This window comes from Alexandromys fortis, unplaced genomic scaffold (genome assembly GCF_014885135.2).
Source record: "Alexandromys fortis isolate MF-2015 unplaced genomic scaffold, M_Fortis_MF-2015_v1.1 scaffold_128, whole genome shotgun sequence".
Taxonomy (NCBI): Eukaryota; Metazoa; Chordata; class Mammalia; order Rodentia; family Cricetidae; genus Alexandromys; species Alexandromys fortis.
Window position 1 is genome coordinate 483634 of NW_026068012.1, and position 25515 is coordinate 509148.

The 25515-nt window shown below is 48.1% G+C and overlaps 1 long non-coding RNA gene across 1 annotated transcript in view; it reads left to right on the forward strand.

Annotated features, from left to right (window-relative positions):
• The window catches only part of LOC126513644 (uncharacterized), a 36106-nt gene extending 12266 nt beyond the window's left edge, over positions 1-23840 (forward strand). Inside the window, exons 2-3 of the long non-coding RNA XR_007595403.1 lie at positions 20944-21063; positions 21815-23840. This is a non-coding gene — a long non-coding RNA (uncharacterized lncRNA). The remainder of the gene's footprint in view (positions 1-20943; positions 21064-21814) is intronic.
• The last annotated feature ends 1675 nt before the right edge of the window (positions 23841-25515 follow it).

Sequence of the window (25515 nt, forward strand, 5' to 3'; positions counted from 1 at the left end):
ACTGGGAACTAAATAATGTTTGTGAGCATAGACGTTCTCAAGAGTACTTCACATTGGCATAAGAATTGAATGTATTACACCTTTAGCCATTGATGATAATCCTCTGGGTTTGTACCTATTTTGCTTTCTGCCTAGAGAAAGGAGTTGCCTTGATGCTGAAATACAAATAAATATATCATCCCCTTTCCAGTGAGAGGACCCTAGGAGTAGACTCTATGCAACACCTTAGTGAAGCATAGGATACAACCCCCCGTGACCCTCAGTCCTCTGTGGAGCATAGGATACAACCCCCCGTGACCCTCAGTCCTCTGTGGAGCATAGGATGTGAGCCCCCGTGACCCTCAGTCCTCTGTGGAGCATAGGATGTGAGCCCCCGTGACCCTCAGTCCAAGTGCTCATCAGGTTTTCTATTTCCTCTGGGGTCCAGTCTGCCAGGAACACACATGAACGCAAAGCCCATGTAACCCCAAGTCATTATCCTACCTCCATGTCAAAACCATGCTGCCCAGTGCCCCCAACTTGATAGAGAAAGCCTATCTATGTTCTGGCATTCCCTTGATTGCTCAAACAAGCCGGTGAGTTAATTGCTGACCCAATCTGCTCACCAAGGCACAGAAGTTCCTCTTCCTTCCCTCCCCTCTAGGTCTTTCCTTTTTTTATCTTTCTCCACCCCACTGCCTGTTCGACCTCCCATGACTGAGAGAGACTCACACACCAAAACAATATCAGCCCGGAATGGCACTCACGCTGTTGATGCGTCCCCCGCCTGGTCCAGTACTGTATCCAAGCGCCTGCCCGGACCTCCTCTTCAACATCTTTTGGGGCTTCTTGCCCAGGTGCCCCTGGCTCTGGCTTCTGCCTGGTGGGTTTGCACCCCCTGGGCAACTTCCCTAGCTCTCCCTCCCCGCCAATCAGATCCACCTGGCTTTCCGCTGGGCCCTCTCCTTCCTAGGGCCTCTAGACACTCTGCTCCGGCCCAAGATGCTCTCAGACTTCCCACAGTCCCAGCCCGAGGCACACCTAGTTTCAGCCATCAACACTGCCCTTTCAGAACTCTAAAAGGGGCCAGTGTCTCTCTGAGGCCAGCTCACAGAGTCACTGTTCTCTTAACAAAAGGCCAACCAAATTCTGAGAGTCCTTTCTGTGACGTCTCTGCAGCTCAAATGACCTGTTTTCTTAGGCTCCATTGTGGCCCGTCACCGCTGGCCACTCTTGTATCCAAATTCAAAAAAAAGCTCAGATTGAGAGTGACATTAAGAAGGAGGAAAATATCCAGAGAAAAATCAAGAAGGTGAGGAAGTTCAGGGAAGAAATACAGGTGGCAGGGGAGCCGGTTGACAGTCAGATGGGAGACATAACAGGGGCCTGGAGAGCCAGCTCCACCCAGGCAGCAAGGAGAAATGCGTGCAGGAGGCGTCTCCTTAGGCAAAGGGGGAGACAACAAGCTCTGGGGACGACAGAGAGACTGGAAAATAAAGACTCACTTGTAAATAACTTTATTACCAGGAAGGTGACAGGTATCATCCTTGCTTCACCCGTGTGTTGCCCAGGTTACATCCAAAGCTCGTTCACCTCCATGGTCCAGCTGAAGATTGGGTGTCTAGGAAGGTCGTCCCCAGCAGAAGATAAGGCGCATGCTGTCCCACAGCTGGCTTCAGGCTGGGCACGCTCACTGTCGCTTGATGCTTGTTCTATCCTCCTTCACGCTGATCAACACAATGCACACAAGACACCTTGGCATGAGAGACTCTGCCCTGGGCACGAGGGCAACGCCATCCGCAGCCACACAGGTGTGCCACCCCAGCTCTGTTCCTTGCTACCTAAATGGCCTTCAGCAGGTATCATGTGCACCCTGGGTCTCTTTAGATCTTTAAAACAAGTTTAGAGAAACTGATGAACGAGGGGCTGGGGATGGTTCGGTGGGTAAAGCACTCGCCAGGCAAGCTAAGGGGAAGGCTAAGCGTGGCTACATTTCTCTGCCAGCCCAGTCTTGTGGGGCAGGACAGACCAATCCCTGGAGCCCCTGGGAGCTTGCTGGGCAGACAGCCTAGCTAAGGCAGGTCAAGTGAGGGAGCTCCCGTCTCTAAAACTAAGATGGAGAGCGACTGGAGAAGACAGCTGATGTCAGTCTCCGCAGACAAGGCACAGTTAGCACAGGCTAGCTCACACATGTGCACCTACACCAATTAAGGCCTCGGAGAGTCAGTAGTGGAACTCGAGTTCAGAGACTGTCTTCTAAAGAGAGCTTTCTTTAGTGGGAGAGATCTTCTTTCTATTTAGGTCTCCAGCTGATTAAATAAAGCCACCTCCATCACGGGCACAATCCCCTCTCCTCCTCAGCTGTATCATCTTTGCTGTACCAGACAGTTTCCTGTCAGCTCAACACAAGCCAGAGAGTCATCTGAGAAGAGAAAACCTCAATGGAGAAAACGCCTCCATAGGCAAGCCTGTAGGACATTTTCTTAGTTAGTTAAGGGGAAGGGCCCAGACCATGGTGGGTGGTGCCATCCCTGAGCTGGTGGTCCTGGGGTCTATAAGAAAGCAGACAGAGCAAGCCGTGAGGAATAAGCCAGTAAACAACGTCCCTCCATGGCCTCAGCTCCTGCCTCCAAATTCCTGTCCTGTGTAAGTTCCTGTCCTGACTCCCTTCAGTGCTGTGGAAGTGCAAGCCAAATAAACCCTTTCCTCCACAGGTTACTTTTGGTTATGTGTTTCGTTGCACCCATATTAACCCTAACTAAGACATTATAACATAACAGGCATCTTCACGGAAACATCCAGAATAACATTTGATCTCACATCTGGACCATGGCCCAATTAAGTCGACACAAAGAATGAGATGGTCACCAAGGCATGCTTGCCCATGTGACCCCAGTGAGGAGCTCTGTGCCTGCCCATGTTTAGGGACAGTGTGCTAAGAAAGCAATTCAGGACTTCACTGAATGGTGCCTCACATAGCAGACGGTTCCTTGGCACATTCTAGGAAGTACGTGCACACTCTAGGAAGTACGTGCACACTCTAGGAAGTACGTGCACACTCTAGGAAGTATGTGCACACTCTAGGAAATATGTGCACACTCTAGGAAGTACGTGCACACTCTAGGAAGTACGTGCACACTCTAGGAAGTACGTGCACACTCTAGGAAATATGTGCACACTCTAGGAAGTACGTGCACACTCTAGGAAGTACGTGCACACTCTAGGAAGTACGTGCACACTCTAGGAAATATGTGCACACTCTAGGAAGTACGTGCACACTCTAGGAAGTATGTGCACACTCTAGGAAGTATGTGCACACTCTAGGAAGTACGTGCACACTCTAGGAAGTACGTGCACACTCTAGGAAGTACGTGCACACTCTAGGAAGTATTGCACACTCTAGGAAGTATGTGAACACTCTAGGAAATATGTGCACACTCTAGAAAGTATGTGCACACTCTAGGGAGTATGTGCACACTCTAGGAAGTATGTGCCCTAAGTCACCCTTAGTAAACCTGCTGAGAAGACAGGGAGGCCTAAGTTAGGTGGCCAGGCAGGTGCCTGCTACTGCTGTCCTCTGGGAAGGTGAAAATGTTTTATTAGAAAAATGGAAGGAGGACCAGGTGGTGGCGCACGCCTTTAATTCCAGCACTCGGGAGGCAGAGGCAGGTGGAGCTCTGCTAGTGCAAGTCCAGCCTGGTCTACAGAGCAAGTTCCAGGGCAAGCTCCAAAGCTACACAGAGAAACCCTGCCTTAAAAAGCCCCCCACACCCCACCCCCACAAAAAAAGAAAGAAAAATGAAAGAAGAAGGGGCATGGTGGTGCACGCCTTTAATCCCAGCACCCAGGAGGCAGATCTCTGTGAGTTCAAGACCAGCCTGGTCTAAATAGCAAGCTTCTGGACAGCTAGAGCTATGTGTAGAGAACTTCTCTCAAAAATGCAAAAAGAAGGAAGAGGAGGAGGAAAAGAAGAAGAAAAGGGGGAAAGGAATACCCTAGGCAAATGGGAGGAAGGCAAGTGGGCATCTTGGGCCTTCCAGCACTCAGCACAGTGTGAGACAGGGCCAGGGAGAAGGACGGATGGAGATGCCCACCTGGAGCCACCGTGAAGATGGGCAGGCATGTATGAAGCTGTAAATCCCCGAAAGGAGGCGCAGATTAGGAGTGAGCAGTGTGTGTGTGTGTGTGTGTGTGTGTGTGAGAGAGAGAGAGAGAGAGAGAGAGAGAGAGAGAGAGAGAGAGAGGTGCTGTCTGAGTGAACACAGGGACTGAGAATGGGGAACTTTTTGCAATAGGATCAGACTCTTTTAAAGCATTTGTTCCACCCTAAAGGGGTAAGAACTGGAAGAGAACGGGCATAGCAATGTTTTAGTAGCAGAACAAGACAGACTGGGAAAAAAGGCTCCATTTTGGGGGTGGGGGGAGCAGGAGGCAAGATGGAGAACAGATGGAGAAATCTGCCGCTGACGCCGGAGGGGGCAGGAGGGCGAGGTGGAAACCAGACGACTGGGGAGGGACAGAAATTACATGCACCCAAAGCCAAATGTGGCCTGTAGTTTCTGTTCCCCTCAAAGGCAAATGTGGGCCCCAGCTTCTGCCCCCTCCCCCTCACACAGGGCACCCTAGTATGTATAGTTAGGTTTCCACTATCGCCCACCCAACAATCACCACTTTGCCTCAGGCATAATTTGACCCAAGTTCTACCTACAACAGACCTTCTGTCAGGAAGGGACCTTAAATCTCCAAGAAGAGAAGTCTCTAGAGACAGGGCATTCCGTTCTGTTGAAATTTAAACTTGGCTCCACTGCAACAAGACCTGCTCTGGGGTCTCAAGCCTCCGCAGTGCTCAAAATGAGAGCCGAACAGCTGTCTGGAACCCTGTGTGAGCTGTCGGCTCAGCAATGGTACTGGAAACATGCCAGGGCATCCTCCAATGGCTAGCCAAGGATCACAAAGCCTTGGGTGCCCATGGCCCCACCTTGGCATTCCTGCAGCGAGTGAGCGGTTGAAATGACAGACACGTAGACCCTGGGCTAAGGGAGGAATGACGCCAACCCCACGTGCATGGAGAATGGCTTCAGATCCTGAGAGACATCAGGGGGAAGTCTGGTAGTCACAGCCCAGCAGACTTCGTTTCTTTCACAGACAAAGCTTTCTGACCACTGTGGCTGAGCTGGAGGTGGCTGAGTATATCCAGGGTGTGTAGTTTCTAAAGTGGTCAAATGTCAGACAAATTACTCATGGACCCTCTGACTGGGTCAGTGAGAGCCATGCCTCTTCTTGTCTGCTGGGCCCCTCTAAGACTCCAGGGGGGTCATTCCTCCACCCTGTTGCTTACCGGCAATAATGGGGTTCCTCAGCAATAATGGGGTTCCTCGGCTCATGCAGCAACTCTGCACTCTCTCTGGTTTGAGTCTGAGGTTTACTCATCTTATAACAAAGGTGGAACATGGCAGTGAGTGGCACCTTCAGTGCTTGCCCTGTGGGTCAAAGTGGGGACAACCAGGTCCCACACACATCCCTGCACTTACTATTAGGGAGTGCAGCTTCTTCAAGATAGAATCCACACCCACTAACCTGGACCCTACCCTTTACAAAGCCTATCTCAGGGGCTCTGTTGGCTGTCTAGCTTCCCGTGAGATCAGGGCTCATACAGGGACAAAAGGACATTGACTGACTCCCTGAAGACAATGGCAACACCAGAGTGCTCTCTTAGTACCAACAGACCTCTCGGGTCCTCACACCGTCAGCTCCTGCGTGGCTCTCTCTCCTCCCTTCATCTGCCGGGAGATCTGCCTGAAAACTGAAAAGGAGAGTGTCCATCCCAAGACAGGCTTGAACTTTCCGGAAAAGGCCAACAAGCGACTTGACTTTACCACCCAGCCTGTTACCTGAGAACTGGTCACGAAGGAGGCCATGCAGACAGGGACTGAAGTGAATGCTGAATCTCAGAGCAGAGGGAGCAGCCGGGCTGCAGCCAACCGTCCCCTCGTTACGCTTCATTCCTTGCCATGGAGTCTGTTTAAGTACTGTAGCCTCCTGCTATTGTGTGTTTGCAATGATGTACAGCCAGCCTACCTGTGCCCGCAGGAACACCCAGATCAATAAGGATAACAGAGACCGCGAATAGGAGACAGGTTTGATCAATGCTATTTGCCTTAAAGAAACCTTCAAGTCCTGCACAAACACACCTGCTTCTTCAGCGCCTGCCTGGGGAGTGCCACGTGAACAGACCATCCTTTAAGGCAGATGTGTGCGTATGTGTGTGAGGGAAGACACCTGTGACCATGGAGAGCTGGTCCCCAGGAGGTACAAGCATCGCATCTCAGCAGTGAGAAAGCAGAGGCCTGATCAGTGTTTAAAATCAGAGTTCATGAATATTCTTATGAATCAAGCCAGCATCACACACTGGGGATACCGTGTTTTGGCATATGCCAGTTTCTGTGGTGTAAATCTTCCCATTGTGTTGGATTTCAAGTTGCCAGCCTGTCACTGAAAGTGGAACTGGGCAGAGGTGTCTAATGCCACACCATGATGGCATATGCCACGCTACTCTGTAATCCAGTTATCACTTTTATAGAAGTGGCCAAAAACCTGGGAAAAGCAACGTTGTGCAGGGAAAGGCTCACACTGGCTCCAGTCTACTGTGGAGGCATGAGGAGGGCATGGCTCCTGGAGCAGCTCTGTCTTTAGTGGCAAGAGTGATGCCACAGAGCCTGACATCCTTGAATCCTGACATCAGGAAGAATAAAGTGGAATCAGAAGTGGGACTGTTGTATAAACCTCAAAAGCCTGCCCAGAGTAGCCTACTTCCACCAGGTAGACCACATGCTCAAGGCTCTGTAGCTTCCCAAAACAGCGCTGCCTGCTGGAGGCCAAGTGTGTACACACAGACCCAAAGACAGCCAGAGAGACATATACATGGACACAGACGGTCATACACCCAGAGAGACATAGACAAAGAGACATATATACAGACACAGACAGATACACACACACAGAAACATATACATGGACACAGACAGATAGACAGACACACAAAGAGACATATACATGTAGCAGCAGACCGCTTGTTGGTTCCTGGCTGCTTAGCCCCCAAATAATCACAAAGAAATTGTACTAATTAAATTACTGCTTGGCTCATCTGTTGTAGGAGGAGGGCTGTTTGTTAGGTTCCTGGCTGCCCAGCTGGTTTAGACCCAAAATAATCACACAGAAACTATATTAATTAAAACTCTGCTTGGCCCATTAGCTCTAACTTCTTATTGTCTAACTCTTACATCTTAATTTAACCCATTTCTAGTAATCTGTGCATCACCACAAGGTTGTGGCCTACCAGCAAAGTTTCAGCACACCTATATCTGGGGGCTCCATGGCTTCTCCCTGACTCTGCCTTCTTCCTCCCACCATTCTGTTTAGTTTTCCCCACCTAGCTCTGTTCCCCTATAGCTCTGCGATAGGCCCAAAGCAGTTCCTTTATTCATTAATCAATAAAAGCAACGCATAGACAGAAGGACCTCCCACATCATTTCCCCTTTTCTGTTTAAATAAAAAGGAAGGTTTTAACTTTAACATAATACAATTATATATAATAAGAATTATAGTTAAAATATTTATATCTACTTTATCTTTTAACAAAACTGAGGAAAACTTTAACTATAATTCTTCAACTTCATCAAATACCCCAGAAGGAGATAATATTACCTAAGTTAACAAGAAGTGCATTGTAAGCAACTTCTAGAACTCTAGAATTGACAGAGACTTCTTGCTGTCTGGACAGTCACCCAAAGTTCTTCTGTATTTTTGGGACATCCATATTTAGCCTACAAGCCCATAGTATCCAGCAGACTTTTCCACAAAGCAGGAAATTTCAAAGACAGTTTCATCTATATTGACAGTTTGTCAGTCACTTTCTTCTGTATCCTGCAGAATGTCTAGCAGACTCTTTCATAAAGCAGGAACCCTGAAGGATCATCTCACTTTTAGGCAAGTTCAGCAGTCATTTCTCTGTGGGTCCTGCATGTCCAGTTCATCAAGCAGTCCAGGCAAGGGCAGTTTCTTGCCCAAAAGGCTAGCTAACCAACTCCATAAGGAGCCTCTTCAGTGCCCCTCATCCTCTTGAAGAAATTGGTGCTGCCAGGAGCAAATTGTTTTACTGTCATGAAAAGTCCTAAATTCTTTTTTATATTTATTTATTTATTATGTATACAATATTCTATTTGTGTGTGTTTATGCCTGAAGGCCAGACAAGGGCACCAGATCTCATTACAGATGGTTGTGAGCCACCATGTGGTTGCTGGGAATTGAACTCAGGACCTTTGGAAGAGCAGGCAATGCTCTTAACTGCTGAGCCATCTCTCCAGCCCCCTAAATTCTTAAAACATTTAAATGCCATATTCTGTAGTCTTTGAAAGGTTTGAAGAATGCATACTCATCTGAGATACAGGCTTGACTATTACAGATGACTATCTATTACATTATATTTTTAAATGAGCTGCACAAACACAATACCTTAATCAAGACAGAAATATATATACACAGTATAACAAAATTGACCTGAAACTTGTATCAATAAACCAAAATCCATACCCATGCAAATCTCTATAGCATATCCCCCTTTAAATGTAAAGAAACATTTATTGACAATACTTGGGAATATGGGTGTGGTTCTGTCCAAACCTCTTCCTGCTGTTTATTGGGTTAAGTAATTTTTGATGGATGTTCAAGGAAACCTTTCAGGGGGTCTTGGTCCATCAAACAACATTAGTCTGGAAGCAATCCACAGATTCTCATTCTCTGTGGAAACAAAAGAAGAACCTCTTTTCCAAAACAACATATCCTTAGACTCAAAATTTGAATTTAAGATACCTTTGAAATATATATGTTAGCTTAGCTTAGCAGTCCCTAGGACCAAATGTCTCTCTGCAGTCAAAAATTCAAAGATAACACAATAGTATACATAATCCAGACTCTCTGAATTTTCCATCTTTACATGGCTTGTTTTTACTCTATTACTTTTCTACAAGTTTAACATTTATTTTATTATCTTTACTCCTTTAATCTATGACTGTCTGTACTCTGTTTCTTTAAAGACTTTGTTTTACTTTTTAAAAAAAACATTTACTTCTTTTTATAACTCTCTGTACCCTTTTTTGTCTCTCTCCAAAGCCTACATACATTTATCCAACACTGTGACCCATTTAGAGGTCTTTTCCATCTGGATTTGTCTTTATTGTATATTTGTAATTCTTTGCTGTCTAGGAGTGCTTTTTAAAATGCTAAGAGCTTCTTAAAACTTAAACTGCACCATTACTAGAGCATACGTGGTACTACTACCTGATTGCTCCAAGATAATCACACAGAAACTGTATTAATTAAATCACTGCTTGGCCCATTAGCTCTAGCTTCTTATTGACTGACTCTTACATATTAATTTAACCCATTTCTAATAATTTGTGTATCACCACATGGCTTTAGCTTATGGGCTAAAGTTTTGCATGTCTGACTCTGGTAGTGGCTCCATGGCTTCTCTCTGACTCCATCCTTCTTTCTCCCAGCATTCAGTTTAGTTTTCCCTGCTACCTAAGTTCTGCCCTATCAACAGGCCAAGGCAGTTTCTTAATTCACTAACCAATAAAAGCAACAATAAAAGACAGAAGGACCTCCCACATCAATTTCTATTAATCCATGTATTGCCATGTAACTGTGGCTTACTGGCTAAAGTTCCAGTGTCTATATCCAGTGGAGCTACATGGCTTCTCTCTGACTTTGCCCTTCTTTTTTCCAGCATTCAGTTTAGTTTCCCCCACCTAGCTCTGTTCCCCTATAGCTCTGTTATGGGCCCAGAATAGTTTATTTATTCATTAATGGTAATCACAGCACACAGAGGAGAATCCCACATCATATACATGGACACAGATAGACACACAGACAAAGAGACAGACACACAGCTTTGGCAGTAAAGGACAGAAACTGATGATGATGTGATTGAACGAGGGGGCCGTATCCCAGCCACAGCAAGCAGCAGCACTCGGCAGCTTCGGCCATGTGATTCTGCTTTAGGACAGAAGAAACGGGTTGTGGAATTTTCCTCCACACCGAAGTCGCTGAGGCCAGGCATGTGTCAGGGACATCCCCAAATGGAGGCCTAGTAGAGACATCATTTTATGAAGCTGTGGAGTTGAAGCCTAGATTATCTTGGAGACCCCAAGATGTTGGAGATACCAGAGCTGTGGGATCCCTGCTGAGGAGAGCTGCTAACAGGGAGTGGAACCAGCCCAAGAAAGAGAAGTGTGCTGCAGTCAACAAAGCTGAAAGAAACTGGAGATCTGAAGAATGTTCTAGTATCAGGTGTAGAGATGCAGAGGGTGGAGTTTGCCCAGCTGGCTTTTGGTCTTGCTTTGGTCCAGCATTTCCTCACTATGCTCCCTTCCCTGTGTTTGGAATGGTAATATATATCCTGCGCCATTATATGTTGGAAGATTGTGCTCTTTTTTTTTTATTATTTATTTTGATTTTATTGCAGTTAAGAGATTGCATGAAACTCAGAAGCGACGTTGAACTTTGGACTTTTAAAACATTGTTGAGACTGTGATAGACTATGGGGACTTTTGAAATTGGATTAAATGCATTTTGCATTATGATATTGTTACTAGCTTATGGGGGCCAGGTAGTGGATATGGTAGTCTGAATGTAATTGCCCCCCATAATCTCATAGGGACTGGCACTATTAGGAGGTGAGGCTTTGTTGGAATGGGTGTGGCCTTGTTGTGGGGACAGACTTTATGGTTTCCTATGCTCAGGACACCTCCCAGTATCTCAGTAAACTTCCTGTTACCTGTAAGATGTAGGACTCTCAGCTACTTCTCCAGCACCATGTCTGTCTGTACGCCACCATGCTTCCCGCCATGATGATAATGGACTGAATCTCTGAACTATAAGTGAGCCCCTCAATTAAATGTTTTCTTCCTTTTTTTAGTGATAGAGGAAATGCTTTTTATTAAAATTATACTTTTTCATACAATATATTTGCATTATGGTTCCCTATCCCCAACACGTCCCATAACCTCCCCATTTATACACCCGCCCAAATCCCCACCGATTATTTCATTCTCTCATTACAGTGAAAACAGGCATCTAAACTGAGGAGGAGGAAAAATAAAAACAAACCAAGCAGAATGGGTAAAAAAAAAAAAGAGCCTAAGAAAAATCATCAGAAACAAATACAGATATTGAGACACATACATTCACACATATAGAAAATTCATAAAAACTAAAATCAGAAACCACAATATATAACCAAAATGTCTGTAGAATAAAAAAAAAAAAACAGACAAAGCATTGTGTGTCACAAGATCTTCCAAAAATGCCATTGAGTTCATTTTGTGTTGGCCATCTGAGCATGGAGCCTGCTCCTAGGGGTGGTTTATATATCCACTGAGATTCCATTGGAGAGGAACAGTTTTTCCTTTGAGAGAGTCTATCGATTGGAGATAGCTTCTGGGTTAGAGATGGGGGCTGGTGTCCACCTCCCCTCTCAGCGCTGGGACCCCGTCTGGCTTAGACCTGTGCAGGCCCCGTGCTCGCTGCCACCGTCTCTATGAGTTCTGCATCCGTCCTGCGGTGTCCAGAAGGCCTTGTTCCCTTGGTGTCCTCCATTCTCATTGGTCCTTACAATCTTTGCACCTCCTCTTCCATGGGGTCCCTGATCTGTTGTAGCTGTGACCCTAAAAGCACAGACAACCTCGGAGGTCAGGGCCAGGCAGGATCCACCCATTGTTCTGGAGTTGGCCTGTATTGGTCTCTGTGTTCCTGACATGTAGGGTGACTGTGGACTCGGTGACCAGAACGTGAACATCACTCAGAGAGCATCTATGCTCTCTATGATCTGTGAACCCAGCGACCAGTGATGACGGCGTCTATTACAGCATCTGTCATATGAACATGAGTCTCATAACCAAGGAAGAGCGTGGAAATCAGCTTGAGGATATTCATCTCCTATGACAATGTTACGAATTGAGAGAGTTGATCACAAAACTCATGACCAAGGGAGAATGTAAAATCAGCTTAATATATCCACTACTGTGTCTATATTAGGAACCCAAAGAGCCGACCATGAAGAGCACACAATCAAAGGAGAAGGAACTCATCTTTGGGGGAAATCCATCACTGCATCTATCCTACGAACACAAACAGCTCATCAAGAAGCTGATGGCCAAGGGAGCATGTCTAAAGCCAGCTTGGGGAATCTGTTACAGAGTGTCCTTGTGGACGTGCAGAACAGATCTTGAAGCTCATGAGCAAGCAAGAAAGGGTGCATTCAGGTTGGAAGCATCAGCTACTGTGTCTGTATTATGAACCCAAAGAGCTGACCATGAAGATCACAAAGGAGAAGTAAGTCATCTTTGGGGGAAGCTGCTGTGATCCTGGTGACCCTTCACAGAAGTAGAAATCCTAAGACAGGTTCTCACACCTCAGGGAAACTGAGGTTGAGATTGTCCTGTACTGTGTGTTGATTAGCAAATAGCTCAGCTGCGGAGACTATTGGTTAGCTTCCCACCCCTGCCCTTCCCACCTCAAAATGTAACTTCGTGTCTGCTCATGGAAAGAACCCTCCTCCTGAGCCCTCCACCCCACTGGATCTCATTAGCTGAGCGTGCCACCCTGGTGACTAAGCAGACAGCAGCTGCCAGGCCAGTTTATTCCCTTCTGATACTGGAAAGAACATTTCGTGACTGTGTGTCGTTGATCCCCCCCGCCCCAAGACATTAAACATGAGTTCTAGTGAAAGCTCGTTTAGGTAAGCTCTGTACAAATAAGAACACACCTTTAGCTAAGAATGAGACTTGTGGTTCCAAAATCTTCTCTCTCCCCATCTCAGCCTCAGCAGGGATGCCCTCTGTCCCTCCCACCTTCGAAGGAGGAGACACATTCCCAAGTCAGGTCCACCAGTCTTCCAGCTGTCCTCATTGCCAGGCTCTGGTCCTACAAATGGCTGTGACGCATCTGCCCCATTCCATCCCTGGAAACCGTGGCAGAGTCGGGACATTAGTGTGTGGAGCTGAGGTGCAGGGGGTACGGGGGGGACCCATAGGCTACATACTCTTCATGTAGTCCAACCTTTCCTAGATGCTCCGGCTCCTTTGTGCAGAATTGGTGAAGCACTTGGGGCTAGAATATGGTTTAGAGGATCAGGTACCTGTGTAGCGTGCATGAAACCAAGTTCAGTCCCCAAGGCTGACTAAAACTGGCTGTGGTAGTGCGCGCCTATAATCCCAGCACTTGGGAGGGTGGAGGCAGGAGGATTAATTCAAGGCCATTTTTAGCTACAAAGCAAGTTCAAGGTCAGCCAGGGTTGCGAGGAAGCTAGGAGCTAAATGGCCTTCTGCACTCCATAAGTTAATAGCACTCAGATATTTTGTTGAAGCCACACGAGGCTGACTAACACACTTATATCCATCCACCATGTTCCCAGGGATTTGTGTTGCCACCGGTAGTCTGAGAAAACACAGGACTCTCAGGGCCAACTTCAGGTGAATGGCAAATCACAGGTACCATAGATGTGTCCTGTGCAATATTTTATTTATTATGTTATATATTTATTTAATATTTTATTATATTTTATTTCCTCATTGGGCAACTGGAACCTAAGAGAGTCGATGTCTCACGGCGATGGACTCACAAGTGTGAGTAATTCACGCTCCTAGTGTCATGTTCGTCTCCTTTCGTGTTTTTATCACATTTCATGTATTGTGCACATAAATGGACGGACATCCTCTTTCCAGTTATGTTCTGTGACTTGGTGCACATCTCGTGGGCTGAACCAGGACCCTTGCTGTTCCCTTGGAGCGGGGAGAGGGAGGGAGAGAGATTTGTTATAAAAGAGCTCATAGGGGGTCACTATGGCGGTGGGGTTGGGTCACCGTGGTGGGGTCAATGTCTACCATGAGAAGTGAGGGAGGAAAAGAGAAAGAATGAGAAAGGAGAGAAAAGGGGGGAGGGGAGGAGAGGGAGAGAAGAAGAGGAGAGGGAAGGAGAGAGAAGGGGAGGGAGGTGTTTGTTGCACCCCTTGCATGGCACCAATTCTGCCCAGTTGGGTTACCTGGCCATGCCCTGGACCTTCCTCCGTCGCTGTGACAAGACTCCAGTCTGGATCACCCTCACCAGCATGCAGAGTATCTGGGTGGGGAGTGGTGCCCCCCGCAGGTGGTGGTCACGCACGCCTGCCCAAAGCTACCTAGAAGAGTGTGGTGAGGTTTGCAGAAACTCTGGTATCCACTGAAGAATTGTGTGTGCGCATGACATCAATGACCCATGTCGGAAAATGAGAAGAAACCACCAAAGGCATCAGCAATGGCGTGTGGGCAACGTGAGGACCTCGGTCGGGGCTGGAGTCCCAGCTCTGCCTCATCCTGGTTATGCTGATTCAGGGAAAGAGTGTGAAGCGTCTAGAGTCGGTTTGCTTGTGGGTAAAGATCACCTTCCTCATGGAGCTGTGATGATTCTTGAGCTAATGTGTTAGTGCCTTGGTAGGGTGGCTTGTTACCATAAGCGACAGCCGTAAACAATGACATCAGCCTCTGTGGGGTGGAGCCCTTGGGTGAAGAAACAAAATCCCACATGGCCCTCCAACACCTCCTGCCCCTCATCCTCCCTGGCCACCCTGCTGACGCCCTGCAGCTGGCCTGTGTTCTCTGCCTCCACTCCTGGGCCATGCTAGCCCCGGGAAACACGGCTGCACCAGCTGTCTGGGGTGCTCCATCCTCTTCCTCTGTCGACAGTCCCTGGAGTGCATCTCTCCACCTTTGCCTGTGGCCTCAGCTGCTGAGCATGGGAGTAGGAAGGGCCCCAGCCAGTTCATCTGTTTCCTGGAAATTTGGATTTTGGTCGGTAGGACTTTGTCTTACTTGGTGTTTATATTGCTGCAATGACATGCCATGACCAAAAAGCAATTTGGGGAGGAAAGGGTTTATTTGGCTGACACTTCCTCATTGCTGTTATCACTGAAGGAAGTCAGAACAGGAACTCACACAGGGCAGGAACCTGGAGGCAGGAGCTGATGCTGAGGTCATGAAGGGGAGCTGCTTACTGGCCTGTTTCTTGTTGCTTGCTCAGCCTGCTTTCTTATAGAACCCAGGACACCAGCCCAGGGTTGGCATCATCCACCATGTGCTGGGCCCTCCCCAATTGATCACTAATTAAGAAAATGCCTCACGGAAAAGTAAGAAGGGGAGGATTGGGGGAACTTGAGGAAACAGGAAGATTGGGATAAAGGAAGGTTGGATAGGGGAGCACATATCTTAGTTAAAAGAGCCACCTTAGTGTTGGCAAGAGACTGGAACCTAGAGTGGCTCCCAGGAGCCCAAGGCGATGTCCCCAGTTAGTCCCTTGGGAAGCTGAGGATAGGGAACCTGAACTGACCCTATCCTATAGTATTTCCGACGAATATCTTTCATATCACCATAGAACCTTCATCTGGTGATGGATGGAGATAGAGACAGAGACCCACACTGGAGCACTGGACTGAGCTCCCAAGGTCCCAATGAGAAGCAGATGGAGGGAGAACACGAGCAAGGATGTCAGGACCACGGGGGGTGCACCCACCCACTGAGACAGTGGGGCTGATCTATTGGGAGCTCACCAAAGCCAGCTGGACTGTGACTGAAACAGCATGGGATAAAACCGGACTCTCTGATCATGGCGAACAATGAGGACTGATGAGAAGCCAAGGTCAATGGCAAGGGGTTTTGATCCTACTTCATGTTCTGCCTTGGTGGGAGCCTAGCCAGTTTGGATGTTCACCTTCCTAGACATGGAGGGAGGGGGGAGGTCCTTGGACTTTCCACAGGGCAGGGAACCATGACTGCTCTTTGAATAGGAGAGGGAGGGGGAGAGGAGTGGGGGGAGGGGGAGAAGAGTGGGGGAGGGGGAGGGAAAAGGGAGGCTGGGAGGAGGCGGAAACTTTTTTTTTCTTATTCTCAATAAAAAAAAAAAAAAGAAAAGAAAGAAAATGCCTCACGGCTGGGTCTCAAGGAGGATTTCCTCAGCGGATGCTCCTTCTTCTCCGTTGACTCTAGCTTGTGTTAAGCTGACACACAAAACCAGCCAGTGCTGACTTAGAGATGAAAAACTGTCTTATCTCCTTTCACCTCCTCCCTTCCAGCCCTCCTCTGAGGATGCTCCCCCGTCTTGGTGAGGCATGGTCCTGTGATGGTCCTCACCTGTGATGTAGCACAGGCTATGTTCTTGGGAACTGGCTGAGTCTGCAAAGACAAAAGCTCCAAGGCACCATGGAGCCAGCTTTCACATCCCTGCCTGTATCATCTTCATGTGGACCTAAAACTATTCTTTGAAGGAAGATTATAAGAAAACCTTTTGCTCTTGGGAGGTATCTGTGATGGCTTCAATGAGAAATGTCGCTCACAGTTTCAGGCATTTAAATACTTGATCTTCAGTTAGTGGCACTGTTTGAAGTTTAGGAGGTGTGGCCTTGCTGCAAGAAGTATGTCACTGGGGTGAGTTTCAAAGCCCCCTGACATTTCCTGTTAGGTGTTCTCTCTCCTCTCTCCTCTGTCTGTTGTCTGTCTGTCTGTCTGTCTGTCTGTCTGTCTGCTTTATGCTTTCAGTTCAAGATGTGGCTCTCAGTCTCCTGCCTCCACTGCTAGGCTCCCTCTGCCATCTTGAACTCTGACTCTCCGGAAATGTATGTCAAAAGGAATTTTTTTCTTTGGTCAGCTGCTTTGGTCATGGTGGCTTTTTTTTTTCCACAACAGAGAAGTAATTAGTATAACCATCCACAGTAAACACAACCAAGACCGCATGTTCTAGGTGAACATGGATTCCATCCCCAGACAGGAAACTCTACCTGCACAGCTGTGAAGGAGACAGCCGGTTCCTGGTGATGATGCTGAGCAGGTGTCAGACTGCACCTCCAGCAGAAACCACATTTCTATGGTTGTGCCTATGCTAGCTCAAGCACCCCCAGGGACCAGAGAAGGCACTGCCCTGGCTCCCATAACCTACACACCCAGAGGAACAGCGGCGACACCTTCCAAATACTTTGCCATATGGAATCTGGACAAGGGCTGCCTTCAAGCTCGTCTCCCAGCCCTCCAGGCTGCAGACCCCAACTTTGGGTCCCCAGAGTCCTATTATCGCCTTCATCCACTTCTGCACCCCCATGCCTCCACCCGGATCGTTAGAGCCTGTGTCCCTGCGGATGGATCTAGCGCAAATGCCTGCGCTCAGGAAACAGAGGGCCTTTTGACCTGTGACTCCCAACTGGTTATCTGCATCAATCATCTCTCTTGTTAATTGCTTGACTCCCCACTCCGTGCTGTGTGCACTTCTCAAGTGGCCTGGCTTACCTGGGATAAATGGGGTGCGATGCCCAGAAGCGTGCAGGTCCTCCCTCCACGTGGTCTTTGTGGAGGGGTGTTTTGTTTACTGCTGTTAACACACAGGGAGTTTGGGAGTGCTGTAGAAGGATGAGGGGGAGCTGGAGGGTGGGGGAGGGGAGGGACAGCGACTGGTGGGAACTGAGCTGGGGCCTGGACCTCTTGGGAGTGGGATTCATAAAACTCTTGATCCTGTGCTGAAACTAGAAACCGGATACTGGGCCACAGTTTCTTCCTTGACCCTGGAGCCTGACTTGACCTCTCGTTTCTTCTATTCTTCCCCAGTTGGATGCCCTGCTCTGTCCACTAGGCCACTCGTTTTGAGGAGGACAGAGGGACCTCGCTCTGCGTCTCACCTCTGCTTTGCCAGCCTTCTGGATGCCCTCCGTCAGCTCCTGCTCTTCCACCCAGAGCTCAGCTGCACTCATCCAGGGGCTCCCCAAGGTCCACCTCTCCCCTGCCTCTTCCATCACTAGGCTGTGTTTACACTTCCCCTTCTCCCCCTGGATTCTGCGTCCTTCTTTGGCTTGGATCTCCAACAGAAGTCATCTTACACCATAGAGGACCCATGTGCACTAGATGACTGATAAGTTAGACACCATTTACCCCACTAGGCTTCACCTCCTTCCACCTGTTTACTCTCCTTTCTTAAGGAAGGGTCTGACTGTGTAGCCCTGGCTAGCCTGGAACTCTCTGTGTAGCCCTGGCTAGCCTGGAACTCTCTGTGTAGCCCTAGCTAGCCTGGACCTCTCTGTGGGCCTTGAACTTGTAGGGATGTTTCTGCCTCTGCTTCCTGTGTGCTGGTATTACAGACCTGCCACTTGTCCGCTAGCCTTCCCCTTTGGAGCCCTGATAGTCTGTATTCTTCTTCCAGACCGGCCACATGACCCCTCATGGGGTTTGAAGTGCCCACAACCCCCAAAGCTTGTGCTACAAGAAGCTTCCACAGAATAGGGCCCAACCATTCGTGTCTGACTCCTTTACCACACAGTCCTGGGGACAGTCCCTTGAAAGGATGCCTTGAAAATCAGATGTGGACAAAGCACTCAGGTCGGTGCGCATGGAAGAGGGTTCCCAAACTTTCCCTCTCTCTGCCTTTTGCCACATTCACCCACATTTTACCGAGCAAACACCCTGGCTATCTCTCTCCCTAATGGCAGCCTCTCTGCTCTCCACTCTGGTGGAGCCAGTGAACTTGGACAGATGTCATACTGTCTTATGTCATGACTTGCCCCCAAACACAAGGCTCGTAACCAGGAGTGATCTCAGCCCAGGCAGCATTTGGCAGCACATGGGGATTTGCTGATTTCACAAGTGCTGGGGTGGGTGTTGAAGCACGGTTAATAAAAGCTCAGGGACAAATATTGGGGTTCAACTTGAAAACCAGAAAAGCAAAGCAGCCAGCTTTTCTTACCTTATCCTCAGTCTGAAAATGACAATCTGAAACCTCAGAATGAGACTAAGAGCTGTCTCCACCCATTTTATAATTCTCTCTAGTTCTGGGATTAAGGGCATGCACCCACTACCGCTTGGTTTCTATGGCAAGCTAGTATGGCTACTGGGATTGAAGTGTGTGTCATGGCTGCCTGGTGTTTAAGGCTGGCCAGTGGGGCTGTTTTACTTTTCTGATCTTCAGGCAGGCCTTATTTATTAAAATACAAATGAAATGCCACTCCAGGCTATCCACAAATGCCGCTTCTGATTTACCGACTGCGGTCCAAAGATGGTCACAGATATTCTTACAGGTCAGCTCCCCACACACAGGAAAACATTCCCCAGTCCCAAATGGCAGTGCCAACAGGACTGAACCCCACCCTGGTACTCCCTATGCCAAGGACAACTGTGTGTCTAGTTTGAGTGTGATTTGCTGTCTCCCACCCCTCTTCAGTGCCTGGCCACTGCTAATACCACCCAAGGGAAATGAAGAACCAGAGAAGGCTTCTCACTTGGCCAGGAGCCAAAAGGTTCCTGTCACCCACCGCTGGGACTGCAAAGGCAGCCAGGAGCTCTGGTGCATTCAGGGGAGCCAGTCTGCAGGAGGCCTCCCTTTGAAAACCCCAGCCCTCAGTCAATCCTCAGCACAGGAAAGCCAGGCATGAAAGGCTGATGAGAGACGGGTAAAGGGGAGCACTTTTGTTTCTAAGCTTACGGAGAAGGGTGGAGGATTTCTGAACGGAGCCAAACCACACATGCCTCTATTGGGGCGTGAAAAAAGGACGGACAGAGACGGAATAGCGCACCTGCCTCCACTTGCCATGCGCAGCACACACACAAGGCCGCAGGAGTGAAAAGAGAAAGCGTATTTACTTAGTGGGAACTCTCAAATAATGGCCCTGCCTGCCCCAGCAGGTAGGACTTGCGGTTTAATTGCACTTGGTCTTTTTTTTCAAGACAGGATATCTCTGTTTGACAGTGTTTGGACAGATGGTGTGCCGTAGCGCCTATGGCAGCAAGATGGTCTCGCTGTTCCCAGCCTCGGACCGGATCCCAGGGTCCCATTGTTGGCCTCTCTGTGTGCAGAACACGGAGTCACCCCTGCACTGTTCATGTGTAACTGCTCTTCCGTCACTTTAAAGATCTTAGATTTACTGACTTGATGTGTGAGTGTTGGCTCGCATGTCTGTATAGGCACCATGAGTACAGCACCCTTGGAGATCAGGAGACGGTGTTGGATTCCCTGGAGCTGGTGTTACAGGCAGTGGGGGGGCTGCCATGTGGGGGCTGAGAACTAAATCTGGAGCCCCTAAGTGTAGCACATGCGCTAACCACTGGGATACCTCTCCGGCTCCATCCCGCTACTTATTTTGTCTGACGTTACCCAAGATTTCCTTCACTCATCCTGACCCAGAGAGAGGGTCCGCTAGTTTTGGGTCCCGTAACAACATATCAGAAGGGGAGAATTGCAGAGCGTGCGGCTCAGTGGCGTCACTGAGGGCTCTGTTCTCCTCAGGCATTCTTTACCTTTAGAGTCTCCCTCTTAAACCGTCACCTCGTGGTCAGGAGCCGCTGCCGCAGCTGCAGGCACCAAAGAGAGGATTGGCTGCACGTTGTGTGGGCGAGCATCCCTTTCATCCAACTCTATGAGGATTTTTTTTTTCCAGTTTTGGTTTGTTGTTGTTCGTTTTGAAATTGCAAGTAAATAAATAAGGGCATGTTGATCATCCGATGTCTGTGTTTTATTAGGGAGAGGCTGTATTTCCTAGAGGCCCCAGGACATTCCTTTTATGCCCTTTGAACCCAAATTAGGTCATGCCTTCTCGGCGAGCCCAACGGCTAGCAAAGGAGCCGCTGATACCCTCTCAAGACTTATCTCAAGAGGGTAGGAAAATGTTTCCTCCAGGCTTGGCCAACACTTAAAATCAGAGCTCCCTTAGAAATGGAGGAGCCAAAGTGCCTGTCTGCAAGAGCGCTCACGTGACAGGTTAGTTTTCCAGCTACTCAGTTCTGACAACGGAGCTAAGCTGCTGGATCATGTCTTGGACTCATTAGTCACGTGTTCTTACACTGACAGATCTGTGTGCAAGCCGTATCCTGGGTGCTGCTAACATAGCCTCTCCCTCTCAAGCAGGACACGGAACTTTCAGCGTGAGCCGTGGCTCCAAGGATCCAGAGCCCATGTCACAGGCTGGCCAGACCTACATGAGATGTCTTCCTAAAGAAAGGGCCCATGAAGCAGAGGCCCCCACAGGTACAGCAGTAGCAGAGCTGAAGGCTTGAGGGAGGGGTAAGGTGAGTGGCCCCTGGGGGAAGAGCTTCTGCAGAATAGGGGTCTTTGGGAAGGTCGGTGCTAACCTTGGTCAGCTTTCTCAGGCCCTGGACCTTGGGAAATACATTTGCCCCCTCTGTTGCAGAGAATCATGGCCTCATCTTAAGACAATGGAAAACTACTGCAGGGTTTCAAAGTCATTCTGCCATTAGTGGGGATACACTAGTAACTTGCTACTGTGTGCCACTTCCAAACAAGGTCATGGCCCCTGCCACCAGCCATTGTTACAAAGTTGCCCTTACCTTACATAGTTCTTTTGGGACCCTGGTTACTTTTCAAGACAAGGCTTCTATCAAAGAACAGTACCAGCCCCTTCCAGTCCCCTGGGCTTTATTGTCTTGCTATATAATCAGTTCTGTTGCACTTGCTGGGATGCCATCCCATGATAGGCAGCCAGTGGGACTTGAACTGATGGGACCACCCAATGGTGGACCTTCAGCCTGCAGAACTGCGAGTTAAACAAGCCTCTTTGCTTTCTATGTTATCTGGCCTCGGGTGCTTTGTTATGGCAACGATAAACATACAAGCCTAGCCTGAGTTCACGACTCACAAAACCAGGGGCTGTAATAAAGTGATGGTTGTTTTGAGCCACAAAATGTTGGTGTGGTTTGTCATGTGGCAAAAGTTAATTGGGACACTGCTGCCATAATGACTGTTGTTCTTTGTTTATTAGGTTTCAGTTAATATGCAAGTAACGGCTTTCACTACGGCGTTCTCAAGTCCACATCCACCTAACAATGCTCCTTAGTGTTTGTAAGAAGCCCTCTCCACCTGAGCACTGCACCAGCCATTGGCCATTAACTGCCCTTCAGGAAGCTTCAGAAAGACCATAGGAGCTGCTTCTGTAGGATTTCCCCTCCAGGAAAGTTGTTGGGTTTGCAGGATCTGGCCTTAAACAGTGCTCAAACTCTATGTAGGGTAAACACTCCCCCCCCCCCCCCCACACACACACACACTCAAAAGTCAGCACCAACCCGTGCCAATTAGTCAGCCGGCTCCCCTTTGGAATAAAAATAATGCAATTATCTAAATTCTCGGTTGGCCATGAATTCAGCGGAGGTGCCTTGGAGTGTGTGATCTCTGAAATGCACAGGTAATGGGGAGGTTTACTGGTTTACTGCAGGCTGTCTGCTTCAAATGTCAGCGTGAAGTGAGGCAGCAGGTTCTTTTAACCAGCATTTATGCAACATACCCCCAAAGCTGTGACTTGCAGAGGGAAAACGTCACCTTCTCTTTTTCGGACACCTTTTACTTGTTATTTCCATAGGAAATTATTCTTTCAGGGGTAGCTCCGTCTGTCAGCCCAGCATTCCTGGCTGCCACAGAAGCAGTTCTTACAGCATCCCACCTCCTCAATAACTTTCTCTTTAGCTTCAGCGCCCCTGGATTTTATTTATACCTGACAATTCCCTGGGGTTTCCTGGCAGGAAACGTTAGTGAGAGCTGGGAGCACGTGGTTTAAACATTCAGCGCTGTGTAATTTTTCTTTATTAGTGTTTCCCAATCTGAAGAGGACAGCGGATCCACTCCACACCAAAGGCTGCCCACTTTTTCAGTGTTTCCAGTCCCATCACTAATTGTAAGCCTTAAGGTACCAACTCACTGGTCTGCTTTGTCGGTACAAAGGAGGCTGGGATTGGGGAGACGGCTCAGTGGGTTAAGTGCTTGCTGCACAAACATGAGGGCTTGAATTTGGATCCCAGCACCCACATAAAAGTCAGGTGTGGTAACACATACCTGTACCCCAGGCTCTAGGGATAGAGCAGATAGGAGGGTCATTAGGACTTGCTGGCTAGCCAGTCCATCCAAAACAGCAAATTATGGGTTTAAGTGAGAGACACTGTCTTAAAAAACAATGTGTAGAGAGATAAAGGAAGATGGACATTAACCTCTGGCTTTAACAGAGTCCTGCACAGACACAGACACGCACACACAAAAAAAAAAACCACACACACCCAGATACACACAGACAGAAGACACACACAGATACACAACACAGACACACAGACATACACAGACACACATATACATGTAAGTTTGTGTAAGTACACACACATTCATACATGCACATGTGTTCTGGGGCTGGGGTGTACCTCTGTAGTAGAGCCTCTGCCTAGAGCTAGGCCCTGAGTTCCAACCCTGTACTCCCGAAGTGCAGTTTTGTTGGGTTGGCATAGCTCCCACTGAGTGAAGGAAATGAAGTTCCTTGCACACTCTCTGTGCAAGGCTCCATGGATTTGCTCACCTCCGTAGTTTCCTTTTCACAGGCATTGTAACTGGTCAGGATAAAAGTGCCCCCCTCTGTCACTGGCCATAGCCCCTTACACACCTGGCTTTCCAGCTATGGACCTGGCGTATGAACCACGTCCCTTCCTCATTCTGCTTCGGGACCCCTGGCAGCCCCTCCACCACTGACCTCTCAAGCATTGTGAGGCTGTCACTCAAGAAAGCAGAACCAGATGAGTCTGGCTGCCTATCATCATCGGAGTTCACCACGAGGAAGGTAAAAGGCTTCCCGACTCACCTGGAAGCACACTGGAGGAGCCACCATCTGGTGGAAGTGGGTCCAACGCAGAGAAGGCTTTGTTTTCAAGAGAAGGGGTTTTACCAAGTTAGACTCATAACCCCGGGGGCACAACTGCACCCATGGGGCTCCCTTATCAGCAAACTGACCTTGCAGTTTTCTTTCTTTCTTTCTTTCTTTCTTTCTTTCTTTCTTTCTTTCTTTCTTTCTTTCTTTCTTCCTTCCTTCCTTCCTTCCTTCCTCCCTCCCTCCCTCCCTCCCTCCCTCCCTCCCTCCCTCTCTCTCTCTCTCTTTCTTTCTTTCTTTCTTTCTTTCTTTCTTTCTTTCTTTCTTTCTTTCTGTGTGCAGGCATGCATATGTGTTTGGGTCTAGGAGACAGCCTTGGGTGTTGGTCCCCAGGCATCACCCACCATTTTCTTTCTTTGCTGTCCTGGAGCTCACTGAGCAGCCTAGGCTGGCTGACCAGTGAGCTCCAGGGTCCTGGCTATCTGTGCTTTCTCGGCCCTGGGATTGTAAGTGTGCCTTGCTGTATTTAGCTTTAAACAAACTAACTAAGAAAAATTTGTTTTATTTTTAATTAAGTGTATGTGTCTCTGTGTGGGTATGAGCTTGTGAGTGCAAGTGCTCACAGAGGCCAGAAGAGGGCGCCAGACACCATGAGCTAGAATGACAGGGATTGTGACCCATCTAACCTAGGTACTAGGGACCTGAGCTCAGAACCTCTACAAGAGCAGTGCATGCTCATAACCACTAAGTCATCTCTGCATCCTCTGCTCCAGCCTCTTTCCCGAGTTCTAGGGATCAGATCAAGCAGGTCCTTGTGTTGGCAAGGAACACACTTCACCGACAGAATCATCTCCCAGTCTCTAGCTCTGGAGTTCTCTATATCCCAGAAGATCTTAATGGAAGTCAGAGACACAAAAACAGCTCTCTGGAAACACAGGAAACAAGCAGTGGGTTAGGCCTGTGCATCTTACCCTGGAGGCAAGTCTTGCAAACAGCGTCCACAGACTTTCTGTCCAACATCCATGGCAGCCCAGGTCCTTTCCAGCAGACTCACTGTGATACTTCCAAGGTTTGACTTTTAGATGTGTATTATTTATTATGGTCTGCCATGTTCCAGGAAGAGTTGGAGGCATCTAGCTAAAATATACAACCATGAAAAGCCGATTCAACTTCTTTCTTGGTTAAAGATGCCCTGCTATAAATAGAAAACCCTGGAATCTTTATTATACAGCAACTTATTCATGACGATTACCTTATTTTACAGCAAACAGACGTTTCTAATAAATGAATACAGTTAAATATATGTCCAAAATTTTTCTTTTAACCTTAAAATTATAGTCAATATGTCGTGTTTTCATTTTTGCCTAATCACAAGGAAGTCTGATGTCATCCTGTAAATTACACAGGACAGTTTTTGACAAGGGCAAAGCTAAATAGTCCCGATGATTTGGATAAACTCTGCCATCCTTATCCCTGCATGGCGCGGAGAGTCTCGTGCTCAGACCCGTCCTGGGATTCCTCCATCCGTGACTTCAGCTCATCTCTTTTCCTTCCACAGTGAAGTACATTACTTTCAAATTTTTTCCTTCTGTGGGTCACCTAAAATCCCACATTCCTGTGATTTATTAAAGCATTCTGATGCCAGTCCCTTATTTGTGTTTTTATAAATACACTCTTGACTCTCTGCCAAGCAGAGAGGAATTTATGCATTCTCTGGTGGGGTCAGGTTTTGGTGGGACCTTATGATAGCGTGTGAGCCGGAGTGCTGGCTGGCTCTTTGTGGTCGTTACCTGGTGAGCCAGACTGCTTCCTCAAGAGATCTCCTCCGTGCAAGGACCAGAGAA